Source organism: Lissotriton helveticus, chromosome 1_1, assembly GCF_964261635.1.
Source record: "Lissotriton helveticus chromosome 1_1, aLisHel1.1, whole genome shotgun sequence".
Classification (NCBI taxonomy): domain Eukaryota; kingdom Metazoa; phylum Chordata; class Amphibia; order Caudata; family Salamandridae; genus Lissotriton; species Lissotriton helveticus.
The window spans coordinates 1,600,249,277-1,600,259,276 of record NC_136057.1 but is presented as its reverse complement, the minus strand read 5'-3'; positions in this window follow the sequence as shown (position 1 = coordinate 1,600,259,276).

The window sequence follows — 10,000 nt, the reverse complement described above, 5'->3', positions numbered from 1 at the left end:
GGCCTAGGGTTCGGAAAGCCGGGACTGGGGCCGGGGACCGGGCCCGGGGCTTGAGCCCCGTCCGGCAGGGCCCAGTGGTGCGGGAATCCCCCCTCCGTCCTGCAAGCCGGCCGGGGGTCGGAGGCGCCCGGGACGGAGGGTCCATCAGGGCCCGGGGAGGCCTGAAGCCCCGGAGCCCTGCAGCCCCAGAGACCTGCAGCTTTGCAGCCCCCGGAACCCTGCAGCCCCAGAGCCCTGCAGCTCCGGGGCAGGCAGATTGGCGTCATTTTAGTCCCGGCCATCTGGTCGCCCCTCTCGCCTCGGCCATCTGGTCGCCCTGGAAGTCATGATGAGGTGCCATTCGCCTCCCGGATCCCAGCCAGGGCTCCAGGAGGTCGGGTACTTTCGCGCCTTGGGTCCCCTCTGTCACCTCGTGTGCACAGATTGCAAGAAAGTCAGGTAATTTCCCTCCGGATTACTAGGGACAGGGTACGCCCGGACACCCCTCCAAGGTTGGTGGTTCTCTGCTAGGGGGACCAGATGGGCTATGCCTGGGTAACACCTCCCTAGGCCACCCGGGGCTTCCTTCCTCCAGGCCAACGGCTTGTCAAATTGGCCAGGACGGGCTCCATGGCTCTTGGGCAGTCGTCCCCCGGGCGTCCGGGGCTCCATCCCTGCCGACGGCATGGAAAAGTGCCCGGGACGGGCTCCATACGTCCCGGGCAGTCCTCCCCCGGGCGTCCGGGGCACCCATCTCCAGGAGGCCAACAGCATGGCAAAGTACCCGGGACGGGCTCCATGGGTCCCGGGCAGTCCTCCCCCAGGCATCCGGGGCTTCCATCTCCAGGCCAACGGCAGGTCAAAGTGCCCAGGACGGGCTCCACGGGTCCCTGGCAGTCCTCCCCCACCGGGCGTCCGGGGCTCCCTTCCCCAGGCCAACGGCATGCCAGAGTGCCCAGGACGGGCTCCACGAGTCCCGGGCGTCCGGGGCTCCCTTCCCCGGGACACCGGCTTGTCAGAGTGCCCATGACGGGCTCCACGGGTCCCGGGTATCTGGGACTCCCTTCCCTGGGCCAACGGCATGCCGGAGTTCCCAGGACAGGCTCCACGGGTCCCGGGCGTCCGGGGCTCCCTTCCCCGGTCCGACGGCTTGTCAGAGTGCCCAGGACGGGCTCCACGGCTCCCGGGCGTCCGGGGTTCCCTTCCCCGGGTCAGCGGCATGTCAGAGTGCCCAGGACGAGTTCCACGGGTCCCGGGCAGTCCTCCCCCGGGCGTCCGGGGCTCCCTTCCCCGGGCCGTCGGCAGGTCAGAGTGCCCAGGACGGGCTCCATGGGTCCCGGACAGTCCTCCCCCCGGGCGTCCGGGGCTCCCTTCCCCGGGCAGACGGCAGGTCAGAGTGCCCAGGACGGGCTCCACGGGTCCCGGGCAGTCCTCCCCCCGGGCGTCCGGCGCTCCCTTCTCCAGGCCGATGGCAGGTCAGAGTGACCAGGACGGGCTCCACGGGTCCCGGGCAGTCCTCTCCCAGGCGTACGTGGTTGTCCGACAGATTCGGGCAGATGTGCTTTTACGAACCGGATCGGAATCGGCCCAAATAATAATAATAATAATAATAATCCACATTTGTAAGGCGCACAATCACCCGTAAGGGTCTCTAGGCGCTAGGGGCCGTTGGGAAGATTAAGCAAGCTATTGCCCAGAGTCACATGGTGCTGGGCTAATCTGCCGCCGGTGCCGGGGATCGAACCGTGATCCCCAGATTCCAGAGTCAGCCGCCCTAGCCGCGGCGCCAGCTATTTCCCAGAGTCACGTGGTGCTGGGCTAATCTGCGGCCGGTGCCGGGGATCGAACCCTGATCTCTGGGATGCTCGAGGGTTACTACGCGCTCTACAAAAACCTTAAATAAAAAAATCTCCAGATTCCGGAGTCAGCCGCCCTAGCCGCGGCGCCAGCTATTTCCCAGAGTCACCTGGTGCTGGGCTAATCTGCGGCCGGTGCCGGGGATCGAACCGTGATCTCCAGATTCCGGAGTCAGCCTCCCTAGCCGCGGCGCCAGCTATTTCCCAGAGTCACGTGGTGCTGGGCTAATCTGCGGCCGGTGCCGGGGATCGAACCCTGATCTCTGGGATGCTCGAGGGTTACTACGCGCTCTACAAAAACCTTAAATAAAAAAATCTCCAGATTCCGGAGTCAGCCGCCCTAGCCGCGGCGCCAGCTATTTCCCAGAGTCACCTGGTGCTGGGCTAATCTGCCGCCGGTGCCGGGGATCGAACCGTGATCCCCAGATGGGGATATCCCAAAAATCTGGCATGGATACGGCCCGCCAGGACTGGTTTGGGCACCCCTGATATAGAGGCAGTCAACGCGAAATCTGCTGGGTTCGATTCCGATCCGTGTCAGAAGGACCGTAGGGCTTGGGAGTCCGTACAACAGGGGTGCCCAAACCTGTCCTGGCGGGCCGTATCCATGCCAGATTTTTGGGATATCCCCATCTGGTGATCACGGTTCGATCCCCGGCGCCGGCGGCAGATCAGAGTGCCCAGGACGGGGTCCATGTGACCCGGGCAGTCCTATCCCCTGGGTGTACGTGGTTGTCCGACATGTCGGTCGTATTTGCTTTTACGTACCGGATCGGAATCGGCCCCCATAAAATCGTACGTAAAGTATATAGCAAATCAACCTGAAATCTGCTGGGTCAGAAAGGGCTCGATTCCGATCCGTGTCGGAAGGTTAGGAGTCCGTACGAATTTGTCGGGACGGCATGGCAGAGTGCCCGGGACGGGCTCCATGCGTCCCGGGCATTCGTCCCCCGGGCGTCCGGGGCTACATCCAGGCTGACGGTATGGCAGAGTGCCCGGGTCGGGCTCCATGGTTTTCACGGTGGTCCTCCCCTGGGTGTCAGGGGGCTCCTGGCCGACGGCATGGAAAAGTACCCAGGACGGGCTCCATGCGTCCCGGGCATTTGTCCCCCGGGCGTCCGGGGCTCCATCCAGGCCGACGGCATGGCAGAGTGCCCGGGTCGGGCTCCATGGTTTCCAGGGTGGTCCTCCCCAGGGTGTCGGGGCGCTGCATGCCGAAGGCATGGAAAAGTGCCCAGGACGGGCTCCATGCGTCCCGGGCATTTGTCCCCCGGGCGTCCGGGGCTCCATCCAGGCCGACGGCATGGCAGAGTGCCCGGGTCGGGCTCCATGGCTTTCACGGTGGTCCTCCCCTGGGTGTCTGGGGGCTCCAGGCCGAAGGCATGGAAAAGTGCCCAGGACGGGCTCCATGCATCCCGGGCACGGGCACGGGGACGGGGACAGGGTCGGGAGAGTCCAGGCGGCTTCACTTCCGTGTCCAGCCATCTGATCGCCCAGATTCCCTCGGCCATCTGGTCGCCCGGATCCCCTCGGGCATCTGGTCGCCCGCAATGCTTTCCTATGGGGCGACCAGATGGCCGAACTTCCCTGGAAGTCCCGATGAGGTGCCATTCGCCGCCCGGATCCCAGCGAGGGCTCCAGGAGGTTGGGTACATTCGCGCCTTGGGTCCCCTCTGTCACCTCGCGTGCACAGATTACAAGAAAAGGGGGTAATTTTCCTCCGGATTACTAGGGAGAAGGGTACGCCCGGACACCCCTCCGAGGCTGGTGGTTCTCTGCCATGGGGACCAGATGGGCTATGCCTGGGCAACACCTCCCTAGGCCACCCGGGGCTTCCTTCCTCCAGGCCAACTGCATGTCAAATTGCCCAGGACGGGCTCCATGGCTCCTGGGCAGTCGTCCCCCGGGCGTCCGGGGCTCCATCCAGGCTGACGGCATTGAAAAGTGCCCAGGACGGGCTCCATGCGTCCCGGGCATTCGTCCCCTGGGCGTCCGGGGCTCCATCTAGGCTGACGGTATGGCAGAGTGCCCGGGTCGGGCTCCATGGCTTTCACGGTGGTCCTCCCCTGGGTGTCTGGGGGCTCCAGGCCGAAGGCATGGAAAAGTGCCCAGGACGGGCTCCATGCATCCCGGGCACGGGCACGGGGACGGGGACAGGGTCGGGAGAGTCCAGGCGGCTTCACTTCCGTGTCCAGCCATCTGATCGCCCAGATTCCCTCGGCCATCTGGTCGCCCGGATCCCCTTGGGCATCTGGTCGCCCGCAACGCTTTCCTATGGGGCGACCAGATGGCCGAACTTCCCTGGAAGTCCCGATGAGGTGCCATTCGCCGCCCGGATCCCAGCGAGGGCTCCAGGAGGTTGGGTACATTCGCGCCTTGGGTCCCCTCTGTCACCTCGCGTGCACAGATTACAAGAAAAGGGGGTAATTTTCCTCCGGATTACTAGGGAGAAGGGTACGCCCGGACACCCCTCCGAGGCTGGTGGTTCTCTGCCATGGGGACCAGATGGGCTATGCCTGGGCAACACCTCCCTAGGCCACCCGGGGCTTCCTTCCTCCAGGCCAACTGCATGTCAAATTGCCCAGGACGGGCTCCATGGCTCCTGGGCAGTCGTCCCCCGGGCGTCCGGGGCTCCATCCAGGCTGACGGCATTGAAAAGTGCCCAGGACGGGCTCCATGCGTCCCGGGCATTCGTCCCCTGGGCGTCCGGGGCTCCATCTAGGCTGACGGTATGGCAGAGTGCCCGGGTCGGGCTCCATGGCTTTCACGGTGGTCCTCCCCTGGGTGTCTGGGGGCTCCAGGCCGAAGGCATGGAAAAGTGCCCAGGACGGGCTCCATGCATCCCGGGCACGGGCACGGGGACGGGGACAGGGTCGGGAGAGTCCAGGCGGCTTCACTTCCGTGTCCAGCCATCTGATCGCCCAGATTCCCTCGGCCATCTGGTCGCCCGGATCCCCTCGGGCATCTGGTCGCCCGCAACGCTTTCCTATGGGGCGACCAGATGGCCGAACTTCCCTGGAAGTCCCGATGAGGTGCCATTCGCCGCCCGGATCCCAGCGAGGGCTCCAGGAGGTTGGGTACATTCGCGCCTTGGGTCCCCTCTGTCACCTCGCGTGCACAGATTACAAGAAAAGGGGGTAATTTTCCTCCGGATTACTAGGGAGAAGGGTACGCCCGGACACCCCTCCGAGGCTGGTGGTTCTCTGCCATGGGGACCAGATGGGCTATGCCTGGGCAACACCTCCCTAGGCCACCCGGGGCTTCCTTCCTCCAGGCCAACTGCATGTCAAATTGCCCAGGACGGGCTCCATGGCTCCTGGGCAGTCGTCCCCCGGGCGTCCGGGGCTCCATCCAGGCTGACGGCATTGAAAAGTGCCCAGGACGGGCTCCATGCGTCCCGGGCATTCGTCCCCTGGGCGTCCGGGGCTCCATCTAGGCTGACGGTATGGCAGAGTGCCCGGGTCGGGCTCCATGGTTTTCACGGTGGTCCTCCCCTGGGTGTCTGGGGGCTCCAGGCCGAAGGCATGGAAAAGTGCCCAGGACGGGCTCCATGCGTCCCGGGCATTCGTCCCCCGGGCGTCCGGGGCACCCATCTCCATGAGGCCAACGGCATTGGCAAAGTACCCAGGACGGGCTCCATGGGTCCCGGGCAGACCTCCCCCCGGGCGTCCGGGGCTCCCACCTCCAGGCCGACGGAATGTCAAAGTACCCAGGACGGGCTCCATGGGTCCCGGGCAGCTTCCCCCGGGGCGTCCGGGGCACCCACCTCCAGGCCGACGGCATGTCAAAGTACCCAGGACGGGCTCCACGGGTCCCGGGCATTCCTCCCCCAGGTCGTCCGGGCCCTAGAGCTCCGGTGGTCCAACCTGCGCCTGAGGCCCAGCCGGGGTCCAAGAGCCCTGCCTTGCGTGGGCAGGCAGTCAGGAACCCTACCGCGAAGGCTTGGGATGGATGGGGAGCTGGGAGTCCTTTCGATCCCGGCCCTCTGGTCGCCCGCGATGCTTTCCAATGGGGCGACCAGATGGCCGGGCTTCCCTGGAAGTCCCGATGAGGTGCCATTCGGCTCCTGGATCCCAGCTAGGGCTCCATGAGGTCGGGTTCTTTTACGCCTTGGGTCCCCTCTGTCACCTCGCGTGCACGGATTGCAAGAAAGGGGGGTAATTTCCCTCCGGATTACTAGGGGCAGGGTACGCCCGGACACCTCTCCAGGGCTGGTGGTTCTCTGCCCGGGGGACCAGATGAGATATGCCTGGGCAACACCTCTCCCGGGCGTCTGGGGGCTCCATTCTCCGGGCCAACGGCATGGCTCAATGCCCAGGACGGGCTCCACGTGTCCCGGACAGACCTCCCCTGGGCGTCCGGGGCACCCATCTCCATGAGGCCAACGGGATGGCAAAGTACCCGGGAAGGGCTCCACGGGTCCCGGGCAGCCTTCCCCCGGGCGTCCGGGGCTCCCACCTTTAGGCCGACGGCATGTCACACTGCCCAGGACGGGCTCCATGGGCCCCGGACAGACCTCCCCCGGGCGTCCGGGGCACCCATCTCCAGGAGGCCAACGGGATGGCAAAGTACCCGGGAAGGGCTCCACGGGTCCCGGGCATCCTTCCCCCGCTCGTCCGGGGCTCCCACCTCCAGGCCGACGGCATGTCACAGTGCCCAGGACGGGCCCCATGGGCCCCGGACAGCCCTCCCCCCGGGCGTTCGGGGCACATATCTCCAGGAGGCCAACGGCGTTGCAAAGTACCCGGAAAGGACTCCACGGGTACCGGGCAGTCCTCCCCCCGGGCGTCCGGGGCACCCATCTCCATGAGGCCAACGGCATTGGCAAAGTACCCGGGAGGGGCTCCACGGGTCCCGGGCAGGCCTCCCCCGGGCGTCCAGGGCACCCACCTCAAGGCCGACGGCATGTAAAAGTGCCCAGGACGGGCTCCATGGGTCCCGGGCAGCCCACCCCCGGGCATCCGGGGCACCCATCTCCAGGAGGCCAACGGCGTTGCAAAGTACCCGGGAAGGGCTCCACGGGTACCGGGCAGTCCTCCCCCGGGCGTCCGGGGGCTCCCTTCTCCAGGCCGACGGCATGGTTCAATGCCCAGGACGGGACGTCAAGTGGCCAGGACGGGCTCCATGCGTCCCGGGCATTCGTCCCGGGACGGGGACGGGGTGGGGAAGAGTCCAGGCGGCTTCACCTCCATGCCCAGCCATCTGGTCGCCCGGATTCCCTCGGCCATCTGGTCGCCCGGATCCCCTCGGGCATCTGGTCGCCCGCAACGCTTTCCTATGGGGGGGACCAGATGGCCGAACTTCCCTGGAAGTCTTAATGAGGTGCCATTCGCCTCCCGGATCCCAGCGAGGGCTCCATGAGGTCGGGTTCTTTCACGCCTTGGGTCCCCTCTGTCACCTCGCGTGCACAGATTGCAAGAAAGGGGGGTAATTTGCCTCCGGATTACTATGGGGCAGGGTATGCCCGGACACCCCTCCAGGGTTGGTGGTTCTCTGCCATGGGGACCAGATGGGATATGCCTGGGCAACACCTCCCTAGGCCACCCGGAGCTTCCTTCCTCCAGGCCAACTGCATGTCAAATTGCCCAGGACGGGCTCCATGGCTCTTGGGCAGTCGTCCCCCGGGCGTCCGGTGCTCCATCCAGGCCGACGGCATGGCAAAGTGCCCGGGACAGGCTCCATGCGTCCCGGGCCTTCGCCCCCCCGGGCGTCCGGGGCTCCATCCAGGCTGACGGCATGGCAGAGTGCCCAGGACGGGCTCCACGGGCCCCGGTCATCCGGGGCACCCTTCCCCGGGCCAGCGGCATGTCAGAGTGCCCAGGACCAGTTCCACGGGTCCCGGGCAGTCCTCCCCCGGGCGTCCGGGGCTCCCTTCCCCGGGCCAAAGCATTTCAGAGTGCCCAGGACGGGCTCCACGGGTTCCGGGCGTCCAGGTCTCCCTTCCCCGGGCCAACGGCTTGTCAGAGTGCCCAGGACGGGCTCCACGGGCCCCGGGCGTCCGGGGCACCCTTCCCCGGGCCAGCGGCATGTCAGAGTGCCCAGGACGAGTTCCACGGGTCCCGGGCAGTCCTCCCCCCCGGGTGTCCGGGGCTCCCTTCCCCGGGCCAAAGCATTTCAGAGTGCCCAGGACGGGCTCCACGGGTCCCGGACGTCCGGGGCTCCCTTCCCCGGGCCAACGGCATACAGGAGTGCCCAGGACGGGCTCCACGGGTCCCGGACGTCCGGGGCTCCCTTCCCCGGGCCAACGGCATACAGGAGTGCCGAGGACGGGCTCCACAGGTCCCGGTCGTCTGGGGCTCCCTTCCCCGGGCCAACGGCTTGTCAGAGTGCCAAGGACGGGCTCCACGGGTCCCGGTCGTCTGGGGTCCCTCCCCCGGGCCAACAGCAGGTCAGAGTGCCCAGGACGGGCTCCACGGGTCCCGGGCAGCCCACCCCCCGGGCGTTCGGGGCACCCATCTCCAGGAGGCCAACGGCGTTGCAAAGTACCCGGGAAGGGCTCCACGGGTACCGGGCAGTCCTCCCCCGGGCGTCCGGGGCTCCCTTCTCCAGGCCAACGGCATGGTTCAATGCCCAGGACGGGCTCCATGTGTCCCAGACAGACCTCCCCCGGGCGTCCGGGGCACCCATCTCCAGGCCAACGGCATGGCTCAATGCCCAGGACGGGCTCCATGGGTCCGGGGAGGCGTCCCATGCGCCTCCGGGCTTGGGAGCCCCGGCTGGGTCCAGGGGCCCGGGCGGGCCCCGGGTCAGGTGCTCCGGCCCTGGTCCCTGTCTCCCAGCCTACCGCACTGCCAAGGGCCTAGGAATGGGTTCCGTTGTTCCCGGGGAGCCTCCCCTTGCTTGGCTGGGTTCAGGAGCAGTGGCTAGGGCCCCTGAGGGCCCGGGGAGGGCGGCCTCCCCACCCCGGGCTCTGTCCTTGGTCCTGCTGCATGGCAGGGTGCCCGGGACGGGGTCCGGAGGGACCGGGGAGGCGTCCCATGCACCTCCGGGCTTGGGAGCCCTGGCTCGGTCCAGGGGCCCGGGCGGGCCCCGGGTCGGGTGCTCCGGCCCTGGTCCCTGTCTCCCAGCCTACCGCACTGCCAAGGGCCTAGGAATGGGTTCCGTTGTTCCCGGGGAGCCTCCCCTTGCTTGGCTGGGTTCAGGAGCAGTGGCTAGGGCCCCTGAGGGCCCGGGGAGGGCGGCCTCCCCACCCCGGGCTCTGTCCTTGGTCCTGCTGCATGGCAGGGTGCCCGGGACGGGGTCCGGAGGGACCGGGGAGGCGTCCCATGCACCTCCGGGCTTGGGAGCCCCGGCTGGGTCCAGGGGCCCGGCCGGGCCCCGGGTCGGGTGCTCCGGCCCAGGGCCCTGTCTCCCAGCCTGCCGCACTGCCAATGGCCCGGGAAGGGGTTCCGATGTGCCCGGGGAGCCTCCCCTTGCTTGGCTGGGTTCAGGAGCAGTGGCTAGGGCCCCTGAGGGCCCGGGGAGGGCGGCCTCCCCACCCCGGGCTCTGTCCTTGGTCCTGCTGCGTGGCAGGGTGCCCAGGACGGGGTCCGGAGGGACCGGGGAGGCGTCCCATGCACCTCCGGGCTTGGGAGCCCCGGCTGCGTCCAGGGGCCCGGCCGGGCCCCGGGTCGGGTGCTCCGGCCCTGGGCCCTGTCTCCCAGCCTGCCGCACTGCCAAGGGCCCGGGAAGGGGTTCCGATGTGCCCGGGGAGCCTCCCCTTGCTTGGCTGGGTTCAGGAGCAGTGGCTAGGGCCCCTGAGGGCCCGGGGAGGGCGGCCTCCCCACCCCGGGCTCTGTCCTTGGTCCTGCTGCGTGGCAGGGTGCCCGGGACGGGGTCTGGAGGGACCGGGGAGGCGTCCCATGCGCCTCCGGGCTTGGGAGCCCCGGCTGGGTCCAGGGGCCCGGGCGGGCCCCGGGTCGGGTGCTCCGGCCCTGGGCCCTGTCTCCCAGCCTGCCGCACGGCCAAGGGCCCGGGAAGGGGTTCCGATGTGCCCGGGGAGCCTCCCCTTGCTTGGCTGGGTTCAGGAGCAGTGGCTAGGGCCCCTGAGGGCCCGGGGAGGGCGGCCTCCCCACCCCGGGCTCTGTCCTTGGTCCTGCTGCGTGGCAGGGTGCCCGGGACGGGGTCCGGAGGGACCGGGGAGGCGTCCCATGCGCCTCCGGGCTTGGGAGCCCCGGCTGGGTCCA